The sequence below is a fragment of the Mustela lutreola genome, chromosome X (assembly GCF_030435805.1).
Source record: "Mustela lutreola isolate mMusLut2 chromosome X, mMusLut2.pri, whole genome shotgun sequence".
Classification (NCBI taxonomy): Eukaryota; Metazoa; Chordata; class Mammalia; order Carnivora; family Mustelidae; genus Mustela; species Mustela lutreola.
The window spans coordinates 4621399-4641974 of NC_081308.1; positions in this window are offsets into that span (position 1 = coordinate 4621399).

A 20576-nucleotide genomic window follows, 5' to 3' on the forward strand; every position below is an offset into this window, starting at 1 on the left:
GGTGGGAATTGCTAAATGTCACGCCCTCCCCTTCTCTTTCTTTCCTGCTCCTTCTTTTCTTGCATCCTCCTCCGTGATTATAACTACCTCAAAGGAGAGGCAGCAAGAGGCCACAAAGACCCTGTCTTACCTTGGGCGTTTCCTTATTGTAATGGCGTGTTCATCCAATGCAATAAATAGCATTCTTTAAAAAACAAACAAACAAAACCCATTTTAGCACTGAAGTTCTGAAAAGAAGCACAAGCCGTCTCTAAAGACTCAGAGAGAACAAAAACGGCCAAACTTCTTCTCTAGAAGGATCAAAGTAAACAGATGAGGTCTGCGTTTTCTATCCCACGGGAACAGATTTTTTCCAGCAAGCACTGAAGACATCAGCCCTGATGGTCCTGGTGAATAGCGTGCTGTATTCCGCAGCGTGTGTGGTCAGTAAAAGTGAATGGATGGAGGGCATTGGGTGGCTTCATTGGTTAGACGTCCACCTCTTGATTTCGACTCGTGTCATGATCTTCGGGGTGTGGGACTGAGCCTGACATTAGGTTCCATGCTCGATATGGAGTCTGTTTGGGGTTCGCTCCCTCTACCCTCCCCCCTTCAATCACACATACTCTCTCTGCATCTCAAATAAATAAAATAAATCTTTTTAAAAAAGTGAACACATGATTGAGATTGCAGAAGAATGTTCTGAAGGTCTAGGTTGTCGTTGATGGTTGAAGGTTGAAGGTTCAAGGTAGGAGAGGGACCCATTTACTGAGAATATCTTTGTTCCTTTGGCTAGGGGACCCCATATTTATTTTTATTCGGTCCATTTTTAGATTTTCTTTAGCTACAATGTCTGTAGCCACCTCGTCCCTCCTCAGCAGCTGGAGGAACGTGCCTGGATCCATGCCCGTGATGATGACCGAAAGGTGTTGTGGGAGGTGGACAAAGTCAGGGACCTGAGGAACCGAAACGGTAGCTCCGAATAGGTTCGAACGTAGAACTGTCCAGAGCAGGGAAGGTGATGGAGAGTTTGACGGCCTTAAATGCCAGGCTGACCGTTTCAAATGAAATCTGACCTATGGGTTTAGACAAGATCTGGTGTGTTCAGGGTGGTATGGCCGTCGAAGACCTATGGGGTTTAGATAGAGCTTCTTTTGGCTTCCCGGTAAAATAAGGAAAGCAAAGACAAGGGACGGACCCCACAGACTCTGCACTGTCTGTCTTTGATCACCCTGGGTTTCCCACAGATCTCGATATCTGATTGCTACTCAATAAATACTTTTGAAACCATGAGCACATTCAGCTGGAGATACCACGTTGAGCCAGCAGTGATTGGGCAGTGGAGGGAATTTAGTGGTGGGTGGTCTACGGGTACCCGTTATGCGTGTGATCGTTGTATAGACGTTCTCTGTGTTTCTAATGCTCGTTCTACACTTCCTGACATTGTCTTTGTATCTTAATCTCTTTACTTGGAATACTTCACATCCCCTTCTCAGAGGGCTGAGGAGCTGGTGTCCCATCCTGGGACTATAACTTGGAGAAGACCACTGAACCCACTTGTATCCTCCCTAGGATATTACATTCAAGAGAGAACTCACCTTCTCTCTTGGAGAACACCAGCTTTGTGTATGTGTGTGTGTGTGTGTGTGTGTGTGTTTGCTTTCTTAAATCTTCACATTGGACTGTATCCATGCAAGGAAATGTAAACAATTCAGCCATGAGTGTCCGTGAAATAATTTGCAACAACGTGAAGGGACAGTGGGTGTTTTGTTTAATTGTTCTTGGATGTGTAGGCCAAGTCTCGGATTCTGGTGCAAAGAACAATGTTCTCCTGGGTTCGAGGGGGTGTGTCTTGAGAAGAACTGTCTCCAGGGCAGATGGGAATATCGGGGAAGTTCTTCCAGTCCTGACTTGAGAAAATCTAGTTTAACATAATCACACTGGACTCGTCTGTGTATGTTACGATAAAAGCCCTACACAGACCTATAATTTATCACTCGTTACTTTGCTAGCTGCTGGAGTATTCCAGGGGGGAATCCCAGCGGGGAAAAATGGAATGAAATCTAGGCAAAGTAGGAAAGCTCTGGATCATAGCAAGAATGACAATGTTGGGTCACGGTGGGCTCTCATGGTCACCTCCTTCCACTGGTCTCATGGTCCAGTCCTTTGGGAAAGGCACAGCATGGTGAACATGGCCAAACACACTGAGTCTTGATCAGTGAGAGCAAAGAAATGGGTGTGTTTGTTCAGGCAAAGAATGATAAGAAGCAGAGTGAGGCTCTCAGAACCCCTAGGAGTACCGGCTTAGCATGTACCCCTGTAAGGCTTAGACATAACCCAGGAGACTCTTGCCCCCCTCCCATATTTGTCTTGTTTCTTCCTAGCAGTGCATGAAGTTGATCCGTCCTGCAACCCACTACCAATACTTCCAATAAAATAGATATCTCCCATCATGTTGAATGACAAGTGGAAGCTAGTCTTAAAAAAATGATTTCAGAGGACAACGACTTGGTTTCCAAACAGCTTGCAAATGTTCTCCTAATACGGACCGGACGGGACAATGAGTTAGTTATTGGCTGCTAGAATTCCCCGGGGCCTCATGCATTGTGTGGAGTAATTCTTTTAGGAGAGCTATGACTGAAGTCTTTGAAAAAGGAAAAACAAGGTTTCCTGATAAACTCTGGCCAGCCCCACCTGCCCTCTGGATGCCGCCCAAACAAGACTTATCGTTCCCGATGGCTGTTTTGCAGGGGCCGGCCCATAGCTGTGTCTTTTGTCAGATCGCCATTTCCTGCCAAGACCTCGAAGGAAGACGTGTCCTTACTGAACCAAAGGCGTCGAGCGTTGGCACAACCGTTTATTTAAAACTTAAACGCATCAGTGATTTACACCTCCTAATGCCTCATATTTCACAACCACCTTCACAGCAACCTTCAAAATTTGGTTGTTCACAAATTTTGTTTGTTCACCACACCCTTTAAAATTTGGTTGCCTGTTGAGAAATCTGACCCAGTCATTTTGGGGAAAAAAAAAAAATAGCACCTCATCTTCTACGGTGGATATGTCTTCTGATTTTTGTAGCGAGTCCAACCTTCCTTCAAAAAAAAAAAAGGCATAAAAATGAAATTAGACATTTGTTGAATGTGGGAGATAATTTTCACAGACGGAAATGGTGTGAATGAGATGCAAGCAGATGGTAAGACGGTGTGGCTGCTTGCCCGCTCTGTCGATGGCACAGAAGTCGTGTCAAGGTGAACGGGGTAGTGAAAATAGGAATGTCCTTATCCTCCCTCTGCCAGAAAAGCCAACTGACTCCTCTGACTCTTGTCTTCATCAGCTTGAAGGGAAAGTTCCCGAGGGATGAGTTTACACGTCGCAACGGTGTTGAAATCCAAAACAAAACAAATAAAACCGAGTCCTTCTTCTCTGTTTTCCCATATAAGAGAGGAACCAAAATGAAGTGTTTTCTCTTTGAGGGGACGTCTAGAGAGCAGATCCTGAAGTGCAGGAGAGCAGTGTTGTCCCCTCGGGGGACGTTTGGTGATCCCTGGAGACCTTTCTGGTCGCTCCAAGTTGCAGGGGGAGGGGCAGGGTGTGACTCGCCTCTCGTGGTCAGAGGTCGGGGATGCTGCTGGGACCCTAACCGAGCACAGGTAGTAGCTCCACTCCCCCGCTAGCACAGCGAAGACAAAGATTCAGCCCAGAGGGACTCTGGTTTGCAGAACGGAGAAGAAGAGGTCTTGCTTCAGAACCTGCATGGTCACAAACCAGGCGCCTACCACTTCCTTCCACGTCCTGCCCATGGACACTAAGTGCTCGGTGTAGGGGCATGACTGGCGCTGGAGACTGAGGTCGGTTCCCCCTTTCCCCGAGAAACACTGAAGAAACAAACATCCTAAACCCCACGGAGCCACGGTATATCGTAGAGCAAATCGAGAAGGTGCCAGGTTTCATAACTGATTTCTAGCAAATGCGTGCTTTATCTGTTTACGGACACAAGGAAGTTGCTTCTTTTATGTCGGGGGAAAAAAAGTAGCTTATATAATCCAAACAAATTGTTCTCTTAAAAAAAAAAATTAGCTCTCTATTGTTGTTCATGAAAGAAGCTGCCTCTGCTTTTCCTCCGTTCTCAATTTTCTGCTCATTCCTTTGTCTCCCTCTCTGCGGTAGGTTGGCTGTGGTCACCCCCATTTAGTGTATTTATGTGAGCAACACAAACATCTCTAATTCCTCTCTGTCTCGTAAAGTCGTTTGAGTTTCTGAGGATAGCTTAATTGCCCGAGTAGCAATTAAGATTTTAGCTATCAATCTGGCCATTTTTCTCTCAAGGGCAAATACCAAAAGCTCAATTCCCCAACTTTATCCCAGAAACATACAAAATGGGGATCGTCCATCGTGATTATCCCGGCCAGTCGCTTCTCTTTGGAGGTCCCCAAAGGGAAAACACAGCCATTGTTTGGCTTTAAATCTACCACCAGCAAGTTAGTGGCTGTGAGAGGTGGGTTGTTAGTCTGTAGTATTAACACACGTACCACTCGTGGTTGCTTACAGCCCTGGAAGCATCGTCTCTTCATGTTTTCGCATCCCTGTTGCAAATTCCGACTCCGTGTCAGTAGATGTTGATAAGCAAATGATACAAGGGAAACCCACTTGTAGCCTCTTCCACGAGTGAGGTGCAGACTTGGTTTTCATGGACCACCGTGGTGTCTGCTGAAAGCTATTTCCTGATGACACCATGGAGTTCCTCCTACATCTGGCTGCTTCTTTGTTGTTGTTCTGGGAGTTTTCTGTTGGAAATACATCTAGGGGTCTACTTTTAGGTCCCTTCTAGAGTCTAAGCTATGTGGCTCTCCCACGACATTCTTTGTGCTTCCATTTCCTCAAGTCGATTGCGTTACCGGAAAGTAAGCGTCTTCTTCAACTGGAGCTAGAACGATGTGTACGGTAGCAATGCTAGAAAAAGGAAAGTCTACTGAATGCTTATGATGATGTTAATAAACTGAGTCTTACTTCTTGTATGTTAACTTCGCCCTTTGGGCTCTTGGACTCGGTTATAGGAGTCAAACCGTTTCGTGGTTGGAAGTACCTTATAGGGTTGAGCCTGGCTGCGTGTACTGCCTAGTGCCCTACAGACGGCATGAGATGCTCCTCCAAGGCCCAGAGTATACGCCAGTACTACAGAGGAAGACACTTTCTACTCTGCGATTCTCTCTTTGCATTACCTACCTGCAGAATGCAGAGTTCACAGACAGAGGTGTGTGTGTATGAGACACTGGTTGCTTTTTACCCCGTATGTATTCATAATGAGTAGTTCACTGAACGGGATGGGGATTTTGTTTTTTTAACATGAACAAAATTATTATTTCAGCATCTAAGGAGATACTTTCTAAAACCTTCATTTTTACTTTTTAGTTTTTAAAAATATTATATGTATGTATTTTCGAGAGGCAGAGAGCAGGAGAGAAGCAGAGGGAGAGGGACAAACAGATTCCCCGCTGAGCACAGAGCCTGATGTGGGGCCCGTGATCCTGACCTGAGCCGAAATCAAGGCTTAGATGGTCAACCAGCTGAGCCACCCAGATGCCCCTAAAACCTTTACAGTTAAAGGGACATTTACTATTTCCTACTTGCATTACTTGCCTCTCTCATCAACAAAGTAAGAGTTTGGTCAATATACTTTGATCCTTATCCTGCCTGTTGGCCTTATATGGAATCAGCAACCAACCAAGATCCCAGCTTTGCTTTCCAAAGACCTAGAGGAAATAGCTCCTTGAAGGAAATGAGAGTCACACAAAAAGAAACGAAGAAGCCAGTAAGAAACACGCTACTGAGGATTTACAAGTCAGGTGTACATGAAGATCGTGGAATTTTGATGCCCTCTTTAGCTACTTAAGGCTTCCTTCCTTCTACATTTTCTTTTGATTTGAAAAGGTTTTTTTGGTTTTTGGTTTTTATCAGGGTATGACGTTGGCTTCCCGGAGTGGTGCTCCCATGTGGTAAGTGAAAACATCAATGCATGGAGGAGATACCCAGATGAGTTGGGTCCCTATGAGACACTGCTACCAGGACTTGATGAGGATGGTTTCCTCTGAGCTGGGAGCATGGGGGTGTCTGGGCAGAGGCACAGAGGAATAGCCAAATGCTTTGTCCAGAGAGATTACAGTCAAGATGGAGGGGTTGACGAAACACCACCAGTCCTATGTTTCATGGAAATACACGCAGGGTCCTCGTGAGAATGTTGCTACTCATGTTAAAAGTGATTCTGATAAAATTACTCTGATGTTGCGTACTTTGAATCGATATTTTTATACCTTATGCAAAACTATGGAAATGTGGAAGAACGCAGAAACGCAATTATCATTTGCTCTCAGGGGAGAAGAATCATTCATTGCCTACTCTTTGGGATTTATTTAAATCTCGTCAGTCACACAGTACCTTACAGTTGGTAAGCCTTTTTAAACATGAGTCTTGTGGGGAGCCTGGCTGACTCAATGAGTAGAGTGTGCCATTCTTGATCTCAGAGTTGTGAGTTCAAGCCCCAAGGTCATTATAGAGATTACCTAAAAAAATTTCAAAAAACCAAAATGTGTATTTCATTTGGTGTTCATGACCTATTGCGAAGAAACATGGAGTCGACCTTGCTTCAGCCAGACCGAGACCACTGGAAACCAGCTCTCCTTCTTATCAACGATCCTATGATCCCACTTTTGTACATTCATAAAATGATCCCACATTACTGAGTGAGATGGGTCGGCAAGACGCAACTCAAAAGCAAATTCGTTTTCCTGAACTCTTGTGAAATTCCCAGAAGGAGACTCCTTGTTCAGGAGACAATGAAGAGGATACACCTACTTTGCAACGTTTCCTCTAGTACTTACTCTACACAGAAATTTCTTTAGAATGAAGCCTACAGAGAAAAGGAATTGGGCCATGGTTGTCTGGTAGGCAAGGTGCCCACATGTTCATCTTTCCTCTCCACTTGCCAGCCCCTTGTATTGTATCGACCTTCAAGACAGAGTTCAGAAATCACTGTCTTACAAAGTAGGTTCCATGGGTCCTTGGTTGTGTCTAAAAAAGGCTGTATTTTGTTTCATTAATTTTTAAGATATATATATATATATATTTTAAAGAGAGAAAGAGGGAGAGACAGAACTTACATGGAAGGGTTAGAGGGAGAGTGAGGAACAACCTCAAGTGGACTCTATGTTGAGCCTGCAGCCTGAAGAGGGACTCGATCCCATGACCTTGAGATCATGACCTGAGTTGAAACCAAGAGTCAGACACCTAACCCACGGTGCCACCCAGGTGCCCCCAGGCTGTATTTTAATAAGTCACCTCCTGTTTCTGGAATTTAAAGACATGAATTCAAGTCTATGAGAAAAGAGTCATTGGCCTTAAAACTCCCCATGAAGGGTGGAGAGCATGAACATTCAGGAATGATTTGCCCATTGGAAATTCACTTCGGAGCTGAACGGAGTGTCTGTTGAAGGCATCGCACGCTCCTGCTTAGTCTCAATGAGATTCACATGTTCCTTTGTCGTGACTCATATCTTTCTCTACTTCTGCATGGACAGTTTTGTAGAAGGTTACTCAGGAGTGTCCAAGCTTGTTAATGGTATGAAAACAGGCACGAGACGAACCAACTGAGAAAACGTGAGTTCATGATGATTTACTACCACGATGACCAGTATTTCTTCTTCCCTCATTTTCTCCTTTACACCTTTGCGACAGACCATCTGGTTGGGCTTTTGCAGTCTACAGCTCTACCCCTGAGCTCTACCCCTGTGTTTGGATTCTCATCATCGAATGTCAGATTGTGTGTGAGCTTCACCAAGGTTTTTCAGCTGAGGTCTCATCCAGGGAAGCAGGGATGCAGTCATCCGTCATCCACCTGAGAAAATGCATTACAGTTGTTTTCTGGGATTCTAGACTTGCTCACCACATACAGAGGTAGAAGCTGACCCCGTTGTGGTGTACTGGATTCATGAAGGATGAGAAAGGATCGTCCATTTCAGACCTTTTCACGCCACCAAAATGTCATGAGAAGTTGTACTGGGACATCACATTTCTTGAATGTGTTTCGGGTTGAATGGGATGAGATCTGTTATGGTTGTAAGCGCTTTGTTCCAAGCACACGGATCTTCATCTTGCCTTTTTCCTCTCCCTTCCGTGCGTTCACAAGAAAGCCGCGATTTTTATGGGATGAAAAGTCAGGTTACAAAATCAGTGAGCGAAGGTAAGCAGGGAGAGAAGGAGGAAGGTTGACTGGTTCTCAAATCAAACATCATGCTCCAAACCTGGGAAGGATCTCCTTTGGAAGATCTTTGCAAGGATAAACTATTTTGATTCTCTTTAAGGAGGCACCTCACAGTGGTGTCATGTCTTAAAAAAGAATTTTGGCACACCCATTCCCTCCTTGAAATCAGGTCACAGTGGAGTGCCTAATATAATTCTATTTCTGGGCTCTGTCCACAGCAGGCAAGAACATTAAATGTTGTTGGGTTATTTTTCAAGAAAATGTTTATTGCCTGCTCCCTGCTCTGTAGTTTTAAATTCTTCAGAAATACCAAAACACCAGTAAATTTAAACAGTTTGTGATCTCGTGAGGCAATGCATGGTAGCCTTTTTCAGATACGGCTGGAGGTAGGCTCTGTAAGGGAAGCAGTCTGGGGAACAGAATACATTTTCTGAATGTAATTCTTTGAACTGTAAACTTAATGTTTATATAGCCATTAAAATAAAAAAAAAAAAAAGTCAGGGATATTCGGCTTAAACATTTGCCTAATGTGTTGACATGGTTCTGAGTTGCCTACATTTAAGTGGTTCAGTCCCAAGTTCAGTCCTGTCCCATTAAATTAAAATGTGGTCATGCTAAATTAAATTAAATTATGCATGATCGTGTAAGCATACCCAGTTGGGTTCCTTTCCCTCAGTACTCTGGGCTACCTTCTATGGTGTATTTGCACGAGTTTTCATTTCCAGAGTCAATTTGTCTCCCATTTGGTATTTTCTGGCTGCCATGCTTACCTTGGATCACGTTCTCCAGAGCGACGATTCTTCTGGCTTTCAGAATTGTCTTGAGTCTGGTTAAAAGAGAACAGTGAGCAGAGGGAGGCACGGATCTAGAGCTCCATCCAGTGACAATGATCTCAGATGTTGAAACTTTGCTTTTTATAGTCCTGGACGTAAAACAGAACCAATCATGAGACCTCATGGTCTTTTCAGTCCTGTTTCGGGTTAAGAAGTGTAGTGCAAAAGCAGACGACTTAGATCTCCAGTTCCCTTTGGTAGTTGTTTTTGGTACATTGCATTTTTTTTTCCCTCAAAAAGCGCTTCTGTGGGACTTTATTCAAATTAGAGCTGACCTGTAAACAATATGGGTTTGAACTGGGCAGTTCCGCTTACATGCAGATGGTTTCTGATAAATACTGTTCAGAGCTCTGAATTTAGTTTCTCTTCCTTATGATTTTCTTAGGCACCTTTTCTTTTCTCTAGCTTACTTTATTGTGAGAATATAGTATAGTAATATATGAGTATATGAGTAATATAGTATAGTACAGACATATATGAGTACATATACAGAATATATGAGTAATATAGTATAGTACAGACAATTTAGATCCTATGCATCAGTCAGCTGCTGATGTTATCAGGAAGGCTTCTTCTGGTCAACAGTAGACTATTAGTAGTTGAGGTGTGAGGGAGGCAGAAGTTAAACATGGATTGTCAGCCGGGGGCAGGATCGGTGCCCTTAGCCCCCTATGTTATTCAAGCGTCAAACTGAACCTTAGTTCCTCTGCAACTGTAGTGCATGTGCTTGGCGAAATGCACACGCTCTATCAGATTCCGTTTTCGTTAACTTGAGACTCGGGCTTCTGAAGGCAGCATGAGTCCCAGGACTCTGAAGGCAGGGCTTACCCAAAGAACGATGCTGTGCAAGTAGAAAGACTCCAGCTGCCCCCCCCCAGTCCTGCTGATGTCCTCTCCCCTGTTTTCAGAGTTCCTCTGTGGGATTGAGTGTGAACCAAACGATGACGTTTTCCACGTCAGTCCGGCACAGCGTCCCACTTTCATCTATTAGTTAGAAGTGAGGGTATAAATTACCTGTCCATCCTCTTGGCGGTGGGACTAAACATACAGTTGCTTTTCTTAAAATTAGTTTCTCATTGGTGGAGAATTTTTATTAACCAAATGCTTCGTAAGAATGTCTTCATTCTCCCTCTGGTATGACATAGATCTATTGATTGAATAAGGAGAGCAACTGTTTTTAAAGACTTTCTGGGGTGGGGATCTTATGACACACGATTGGTGACCTGGGTTTCGTGGTCTTCTCCCTGGGTAAAACTGACCTGAATTTGTGGATGTGGAGAAGAGACAATGAGAGAGGTGTGTTTGTTGATGCCATGCAATGCAGTAGGGTGTGGAAGAGTAGGAATCTGAGCCTGTGGTCTAAGGTGTCTCAGAAACACACCAGGTCAAGAACCCATCACTGGTAGGTCTGCAACGCTAAACACCATCTTTGGCATTTACAAGTTGGTTGGTACACACTCCTTAATGAACCTGAACGGAACTCAAGGGCACTGGGTTGAAATGATGTTGGTTTGTTTGCAGATTCTTTATGAAATACTGAGAAGAACTAAGAAGGACATTGAGCATCACAGACACGCTGTCACATGTTTAAGATAGCTGGTGTATGTGGGCTTAGGGTCTTTGATAAATGCCAGCCACATGTGGGTAATTCCATTTAAATTAATTTAAATGTGAGTCCCATCACTGCACTAAGCCATTTTTCAAATGCTCATACCTTTGTGTAGTTACTAGGCTCCCATCATTTCAGAAAAACGTTCTGTGGGACAGAGCTGATGTTGACTTACAATCCTAGGAATATTTCTCAGTTCCAATGGGCTTCTAAGCCAAGGAGCCACCATGAGTCCTGCTCTCTTTGTTTAATTTTTAATTTAATACTTAAAAAATATGCAACCGTTCAAACATGCAGAAAATAGTGCAGCAAAAATCTCACCCTCTGTTTTTGGCTGCCTCCCGCATGCTGGCCACTAGCCAGATGGATGTACAGTAGGACTGCCTCAGATGCCGTGCCGTGAAAAAACACCACACCTGCTTTCTGCATAGAGTGCTTTGTTTTAAAGGTTGTTATCTATAAGACTAAAAGAAAACAAAGGGGGTGTAATAAAAAATAACAAGTAAGGAAAGTATAGTAAAACCTTAGTACATTCATCTTGAGGGCAAACCCTGCCTCTTTGTCCTGCTTTATTTTCTTCTGGAGCTTTTATCACATTCTCATAGACTATATAATCTGTGTGCTCATTATGTTTATTGGCAGTCTTCCCTTTACCAGAAGTCGGCTCCTTGAAGGCAAGGGTTTTGTGTGCTTTTGCTCACTGTTGTATATTCAATACTATGGACACGTGTGGGGACTCAATAAATATTTGCCAAGTGAAGGGATAGAACAATCCCACTGGTTTATCCTTGTTTTTATTTGGCTTATACATGGTCGTTCGGTTGGCAGGAATTCCTTTTAACTCTATTAGTCTGCTACCTTGTTATTTCTAAGGATGGGACTCTATCTGGTCTCAGATCTTGGTCAGCAATAAGTCCACAAGAATAGGGCACACATTTCCACAGGGGAAACATGGGGGTGTGTGTCTGTGTGTAGGTGCAGAGAGATGGACCAAATTACAAGAGTGCAGAATGAGGGAGGGGGTCATAGGTGTATGTAGTTTGAAAATGCATATTTAATAAAATGAAAGATTTTCGTACTGAAAGACCTCTATTTTTGCAATGCAAATTGGAAGAAGCAAGAAGTGAAGCTGGCAGAAATCTAGCCTGAGTAAAATTCAGGAAAGATGGAACACGTCTCCTCAATAACGTGCTTCTGGGCGTCTTATTCTCAATTTATATGCCAGATGGGAGCTTTCCATGAAGATCAAAGGGATACCCTGACATGCTCAAGAGAGTGATTCTAAACTCTTTCCACCTAATTGAGAGACTGAAATGCACAATGGTCTTTGCACGACATTATGGGATGTTGATATTTTAATCCCATGAAAAGGTATTTAAGAGAAATTTTATCATCAGAAAATATGACCATGTTCTCTATGCAGTGTCAAACCTCAGCCACAGACACAATTATCTTTAATAGGGTGGTTCTGAATTTTTCCTGAGACTGGTTATTTGCTTCAGTTAGAGTGGCTTGTCTTTTATGAGCAGACATCCAGTAGCAGATTCCTGAGACTTGAGAAAAGATTTTGGAAGAAAAACTTTAAACTGACAATTTTTAACCATTGACTTAGGCATCCCTTTCTCCCATGAACTGGGAAAAGACGTTGCTTTTGATGGCAGCTGCACGTTCTGTACCTCCAGTTTACGGACTGAGTTCCTGGGAGCAAATGTGTGTGCCGTGGAGATGCAATTAGCACAGAGTGCCATCTGTTAATGGGGGTCTGTCCTGGTGTCTCATTGTCTCCCATGGCTGTTGCTGAATTCAGTCTAGTTCACTGAGTACCTATATTTTGAACTTCTCTGATATGCAGGTTATGGCCTGACAGTGCCAGGGCTATAAGGAAATGAGGCACAATGCTTTCAGTTTTCCAATGTGGAAGAAGAAAATAGTGAACCAGCAAATAAACTCATCTTAGCAGGCTTCCTGCCCTTTGAAAGCATGGTCTCCTTGGGGACAGTCTCAGTTAAAAATAGTGAAGCGTGACTTGATGTGAGCATCCCAGAGTCCTGTGACAATGACCCAGTCTTTCCAGACTGCAGTGATGTTTGCATATTGTGTTGAACATTCTCCACTTTCAATTTCCTTCTGTCCATTCCCCTCCAGCCTCTGGGCTCTGGACGGTGGGAGTGGACTGCATGAACCCATCCTTTAGTCCTTACTTATTATCAGTTGGACTATTGGGGAATGTTGGATTCTTGGCAGGACATTCAAAGAGGTGAACGTGAAGTCACTGGTGCTCCTCTCTGCTGTTTCTCTGGGAGAGTTCACCAGCTGGCCAAGGGGGCTGTTTCCTGATTTTACATAAGTCAAGTTCCCGCATGTCTGTGAGGAGTTCTTGAGTAAATCTTAATGACCTTGTCTGAATGTGCCGTCTTTTGCTGGATGCCATCTTGAGTTTATAAATACCATGGACGGCGTCAAAAATTGTATAAATACCATGGACAGTGTCAAAAATTTATAAATACTACGGACAGTGTCAAGACATTTTAAAGTACCACGGACAGCGTCAAAGATTTTATAAGTACCATGGACAGCATCAAAAATCATCCAAGAGCTCTGTTGCTTTCTTTCCCTTTTCACTCTCTGCCTTCCGAGCTCCTTCCTTCTCTTTGTAATTTTAGAATAAATAGTGAAAAGATGACCGTCAAGAACGTGTAGTCTTCGAGTTCCTTCAGTATACCAACAACATAGCCACAGGTAAAGGATTTATCAGACCCATGGCGTTCTCTTAGTAAACAGGTTAAATTCCAGCCTCCCCCAAACACATGATCATCAAATCGTTCCAGTCATTTGCACAGTTGCAAAAAGTGAGATGTAGGTTTAATCCATCTAGACGGAAAAATGTTTTCTTTTGTTTCCATTCAAGGAGTGGGGTTTGGGGGGGGGCGGTGCGGTTAAGAAAGCCCGCAGTCCAATGATTACATAAATGGAAAAACAGCAGGACTGTAACTTCTCTCCTGACTGCTCTGTGAAACCGTGTATTGTAAGTCTTATTTCCCACCGACTTGTGAATTGTGTTTATTCCCATGCCTAAACTCACCACATCAGGCTTAAATTAAAAATAGTTCCAATCCTCCGGCTCTTGATAGAATTTGAACGTCAAGCTTGGCGCCCGCTTTCTTTTACTAACAAAAACTTTTATGCCGCTGGAGTCATTGTACTTTGTGGCATTGTCAGTTCCAGAAAGGCCATCTGTAACATCTTAGGATTGTGTGAATACTGGCATTTGTAGGAGATAGGATCAGCCAAGTCTACTCCATGCGTGAGAGCTGAGTAACCAAGCGTAGGCTGGCATAAGGGTTTTATGTCTGGAGACCAGACGAGGGGAGATCATTCTCTTTTATTTAATGTTGTATGTTAAGTGAAGCCTACTGTGCTCCCCTCCCTGATCATACTTTTCTCCTCTTCCTGCAGATATGTGCACTGTCCTCAACTGTTTATTGCCCTTATTCCTGGGTCTGTGTTCTGAAATGATACATTGTTTTATTTTGTTAAACATTTTTTAAAAGATTTTATTTATTTATTTGACAGACAGAGATCACAAGTAGGCAGAGAGGCAGGCAGAGAGAGAGGAGGAAGCAGGCTCCCCACTGAGCAGAGAGCCCAATGCAGGGCTCCATCCCAGGACCCTGAGATCATGATCTGAGCCAAAGGCAGAGGCTTACCCCACTGAGCCACCCAGGTGCCCCGATACATTGTTTTATACATGTAAACAGAGTTTCTAAACAGAGTCCTGCCATGTATCTTTCTGTAAAGAAGACTTGGAGTTTTCTCTTTGAGGCAGTGGGGAGTCACTGTAGAAATTTCAGCAGGAAAAGTGACTTGTTCCCCAAACTCCGTGAAGTCCGTGAGCCTCACAGAATGATGAGAGGGTGGAGAGCAGGGGAGGGTGAGGAATTCTCTCCATGTCATGCTTTAGCAGAATGAGGACAGGTCTAGAGGTTTTGCTGGGCTTTGGGGGAAGGACATGCTGGAGAAGAGCCAGGCAGAAACCGTCTGAGATTCAACCCCATATGTGTCTTCAGATGCCCTGCTGGCTTGGATTCTGGATTTGAGCCAGTGGTTCCCATTTCTCTGCCTGTGTCTGTGTTACCTCATGAGACCTACCCTTGGGGGGCGGGGGTGGTTGGAAGGGACCTTCTGCATCCTTGAAGCCAGGTACGTCTGTCAAAGGGCCTGAAGTAGGGGGTGTCCTCTGGTGTCTTACAACCTTCAAATGCTGGAGCTTGTCTGTGTTAGGAAGTCTATCAGAGGAGCTGGGATCATCTGTGAGGCATTGTTTTCTGTAGACTCTAGCAAGGCCCTTCTCCCCTTGCCAGTGGAATTCATGTTCTCTGTGTTTTGCAGTCTCCTGCGAAGGAGCTGACCTTTTTACCTTGTGGGTTGCTGTATCAGAGTTCAGGATGAGCAAAGCTCCACAGGGTCAACAGGACGAACTTTCCACATCAGAACTCACTCGGTTACGATCCCCAGCTCAGAAATTCTGAAACCGAGGGCAGGTCTGACAACACCATCATAAACGATCTCTCTGACAAATATGAGGATGGAGGTATCTTTAAAAATGCATGTAGTTACATAAACGAGAGGGCATCTTGACGGTGACCTACCATGTGGTTGGAAAGTGAATGAGAATTGCTTTATGCAGTGATATGTCCCCTCACCAGAAAGGTGGTAAGTCGAGAAAGTAAGGGACAGGGGAGTTGATATGGAATGTTGCTCCTTTTTCTTCAAGGAAGGGGAAGAATAATTTCTTTTCATATATGTGAATATAGAAGAATTAAAAGGCTCTGGAAGGGGGGATAGCCAGGAATGGAGGAGATTTCTAAGGAGGCAGGAGACTATTCATTATACGGCTTTTTATATAATTTTTGTTTTGAACTATATAGTTTTACTTGTTACAATTCTTTTAAACAAATAAGATCTACTTGATGACATTGTATCGATGTTCATTTCTCTTAGTTAATAATCGTGCCTTGGTTATATAAAATGTTAGCAACAGAGAGTATGGGGTGAGTCCAAAAAGGAAACTGTATTATTTTGGGGAACTTTTAGTATAACCGCCTGAAATGAGACGTTTTATTTTAAGCAGATACACAAACCACTGGCAAGCACAAGAAAATGTGTTGGACTTCATTAGTTATCTGAGAAATCCAAATTAGAAGTGCAAAGGGGGCACGTGGTGGCGGGGGAGGAGTTCGTCAGAGAAGTGTCTGACTCTTAATTTCAGTTCGGGTGATGATCTTGGGGTCGTGAGATCGAGCTCAGTGTTGGGGTCCATGATCATCAAGGAATCTGCTTGAGATTTTCTCTCTCTCCCTCTCTCTCTGCCTTTCTCCACGCTCACTGGCTTGGTGGTGCAGTCTCTGTCTTTGTCTATCTCAAATAAATAAATAAATAAATAAATAAATAAATAAATAAAATCTTTAAAAAGTAAATATAAGTGCAATGAGACACCAGTTGCCTAGCAAATAGAATGGCTAAAATTAAAAAAAAAAAAAAAGTGACAGTAGAAATTGCATAGGAGAGAATGAATCTCTTCTGTCCAAGAACTTTGGAGACATGTGGGCTGGTTCTTGGAAAATGAAATATGCATCTACCCTTTGACTCAGAAGTACCAACTTTTGGTGTTTATGCATGAAAAGTTAACTATGCAAGACTGATGGTATCGGCTTTATGTACAAATGCCCCAACCTGGAAATAACCAGAACACACAACAGGAGAATGGATATACAGTTCCTTGTGCCCAGCGGAGGCAGATCGTTTTCTGTAGACTCATGCCATGCCTTGCTGCTTAGCAATCAAAAGGATGATGCTATTGATCCAAACAAGAGTATAGATGAAGGTCCCAGATTGGATGATGAATGAAAGTCACCTGAGACTCAAGAATCCATACTGTGTGGTTCCATTTCTAGGAGGTGCTGCAGTAAGCAAAACTAGGCAGGCAAAATGATGGGGCAAAAAATGGCAGAACAGGGTTTGCTGGAGAATTGGGTAGGAAGAGACAAGAACTCTCTGAAGAGATGAAAATGTTCTGTATGGTGTTAGCATTTTGGATTACAGGGTGTATCCAGTCATCCAAATAGTCTAGATCATTTTGGTGTATTTTGATGTGTGCATATTTTATCTCAGGAAAGGTCTGTAAAAAGAGTAACCACATGGGAGTTGTGAATGGGTAGAGAGATCGATGGCCCAGGATGGCAGAATATTGATAGTTTTTGGAAGTAGGTTGGTAGATTACTGAGATTTCATTATACCATCGCATTAATTTTTTTCTGTGTTTGATATTTCCTGCGGGAAAAAGTTTAAAGTATTTTAGAAAGAAACAAAAAGAAATACAAGGGTTGCTTTAAAGGTAAGCAGTCCTTTGCAGCAATGGCTGGGATTTTTTTTTTTTTTTTCATGCTAAGATAGGAGTTTTTAGTATATTTTATGCTAAAAGGATTTATGGAGCATCACGAATATTTGAACTTTAGCTGTCCCTTGCGGAGGGGCAGAGGGAGCTACAGAGGGAAGGAAGGGGGGTTAATATTGGCACCCAGGGGTCATGGTTAGAATTAGGTTTTCAGCAATATTGTGTGTTTCTGATTCTTTTCTCTGCTAAATAGGAGATTCTAAATTCATTGTTACAGGCTTCTAGATAGTTGTGTTTAAGCGCCATCTGTCTCTTGTTTCAAGTATCTGTGCTGGCTTAAAAAGAAAAATCACAGTTAATTAAGGGGCTGTATTCTAAAGGGCAACCCTACTATGTGGAGAAAAGAGATACACAGTGACATTCTCTTTGTCGAGGTTTCCGTGCTCATACCGTCAGACGTTAATTTGTATTATTTTGTGCCTGTCACCCCTTAGCTAATAATCACCAACAAATTAACAAAGCAGAGGAATCACGGCAGCGTATCCCCACCCCCAGCTCCGTTGATGAGTGTTTCCGGTGATTCTGCAAAGAGAAGGCAGGAGCAAATAGCTGAGAATAAAAAAAAAAAAAAAAAAACCAAAACAACAACAACAACAAAAAAAACAAACCTGACACACTCCTCACCTTCTCATATTCTCTTTTCATTAACCTTGTGCTAGGATTTTAATGACCATCTCTCTGCATCCCAGCGATCTAGTGGGGAAAATCAGTTCTGGGTTTCGGACAACTTCCCACCTCCTGGCTCAGCCACCTTCTGAGTCCTACTGATTATCTTTGAGGGTGTGATCACCACAGTAAGAACTGTCGGCAGCCTTTCCGGAGGTGATAGCTTCGCGCATAATTATATGCAGCTTAGAATGCTTCTCTAAAAGTTTTCCTTGTTTGTGCAAATTATAATCTGTTGGGGGGGGAGGGGAATGATATTGTGAGCTTCCTTGGTGTTCCCCGTGTGAAATATCATTACGATTGAGATGGTTCCGAGGGAGACTTTACAATAATTATCTCAGTAGTTGGGATAAGGGACTGATCTGAGAGTCGGGGTTATGGGCGTGTTAGGAGCTCTGTGACCTGCGGTAGGTCACGCCTTCTCTTGGCGGCAGGTTTTGTCATCAGGGACAGTAGGGACAGCCCTCATCTCTCTGCAGGACTGTTAAAAGAATGATCCTGGACAGAGCCTCGGAGAGCTCCAAGGAGCTCATACCTGTATGGACTTAGCTTCTCTTTACACCCCATTATGTTCTTCCCCTTCTGTTCCCTTCCTTTTCTTTTCTTTTCTTTTTTATTCCCCAAAGTGTTTATTTACTATTGGTTGAGTTCCTTCCTTTCATTTTCAAAATAAGCTTCTGTTTTCTTGTTGCTCTGGGAAGAAACATTTCCTTACTTGGCTTTGTGTGGGACAAGTCTTTGAGAATTTAAATCTCCATAATCCCTAAGCCCACACTCCTTTTAACCTGGTAGGTGCTGTTGGGTGTTCAGAGGTGTCAGAAAAACAACTGGATGTAGGAGTTTTGCTTGCATTGGGGGATGCTGGGAAGTCCCAGGAAGCATGAATGAGAAATAAGACCGTGGGCAAAACATAATAATGATGATGATGAAGAAGAACTCAGAGCAAAATGTGAATTACTAGAATGTTCAGGAAGAAAACACATAGAAAAATGGTAAGATGAGTATCAGAAGTCATCGTTTGGCCAGTGTCTCAGCATCCCGCAATAGCTTTCTTGGAGAATTTTGCTGGTTCGTTACCTAAATAAAATGCAAATTGAAATTTTTCTTAACCTTAGGCAAGGAATGAAAGGCTTTCAAAGTGTAATAGGCTTATTTGTGTGGTGAGTTTAACCAATAACAAGAAATACTGCTTTCTGTTCCTTGGTGTTGACTTCTGACACAGTTCAGTAGACCCAACGCTGTAACCCACTTTCTGTGTCACAAGCTAGGAAAAGCCATCCAGTGAAGCCCACTGTGGTTGCTAATTAGCACCGCCAAGTTTCTGAGTTTAGAGAGAATCTGTTGTGCAACTTTCCTACTCTTGGATGCTGAAAGTATAAATGATTCGTCCATCAGCATTCCTGTGATGGTTAATACCTTTTGTCCATTTGAAGGGATGAAAGTTCATGACTGTGACTGTGTCCTAGCCAACATGAAGGTCCCTAGACAGGGACTGAGATCTGGCCCTTGGACTCTAGTCTAGCTGCTCTTAAGATACCTTCAGATAGGGAAACCGAAGCATGCTGCTTCCTAGAAGTAGGCCATCTCAGGACGCTTGTGATGCTTTCTTCTTTAGTCCAACAAGTTGATCTTATCTGCTTTTTATAACTACCAAACGGGGGGCATAAGGAAGGCTAGTTACCTGTGGCAGTTCTATCAGTGAATCCTTTCTTGGGTCCATTCTTCCATAAAAGGAATCATGTGCTTCCAGACATTTACAGGTTTTCGTGAACACCTGTTGCTGACTTGGAGGCCACTTATGGAGAAGAACTCCCTACCATTCTTCTGTTTGGTATTTGTTTGATATGGAAGCATTCTGCTTGGGAACAGTTCCTAACTTGGGTTCCTAACCAGAACAGTTCCTAACAGTTCCTAACCAGATAGGCCTAGACCCTACGAGGGAGGGTCTCAGGCCACGGGGCAAGAAGGTTCTTGGCTTTGTGTGAGAAAGAATTCAACAGCAAGCCATTGAGAGAAAGGGACAGTGATTTAGTATCCAAGGAAAAGAAAGGAGCTACTTCATAGACAGAGGACTGTTCTCTCCATCCAGGTGACAGAGAGGACCTACCCCCTTCCTTGCTTCTGTTGAAGGGTTTATACATTTTTTTCTCGAATTAGCTAACCATATAGGGAGATGCCTATTTTTCAGCGTTGGGTTTCATGTGTCCTACGGGTGGTTAGTTTCCCAGTGTCTCAGGGTTGTGGAATTACCCTTGGGAGCAATTTTCAGCGTCCAGAGTATGTGTCCTATACACCAGAGGGTGTGGGGTCTTGTGTGCTCTGAGTCTGATCTTGTGATTGTTTTTAGGACCTGCTGACTTTTTTAGGTTAAGGGGATGCCTAACGTCAAAATGGCTTTCCCTGGGTCAGCTTGTGGCCTGAGCCTCCCTCCCCTACTGCCTTAACTTGGAGGTCACCTTATGGAGAGGAATGCCCAATGGTGAACTCATTAGTATTTGGTTGATATGTAGGCTTTATGCTTATGACTTGTGAGGACCACGGTTCATTTAAACACAGTCTCCCTCCTTAAATTTCCAACGTAAGCAAAGGTTTGAAGTGCATTTAAAAACCACGACAAACTGTAGTACTCCTCATGGGGAGCATTCCTGTCTTTTTTCATTATTTCTCACGTGGAGCATGCCAGGCAACGTAGCTTAGAGAGATACAGCGAATTCGGGTTACAGAAGACAACACGGTCATTCATGCAAATTGCAAATGTCCGGAAATGTATCTGAAGTG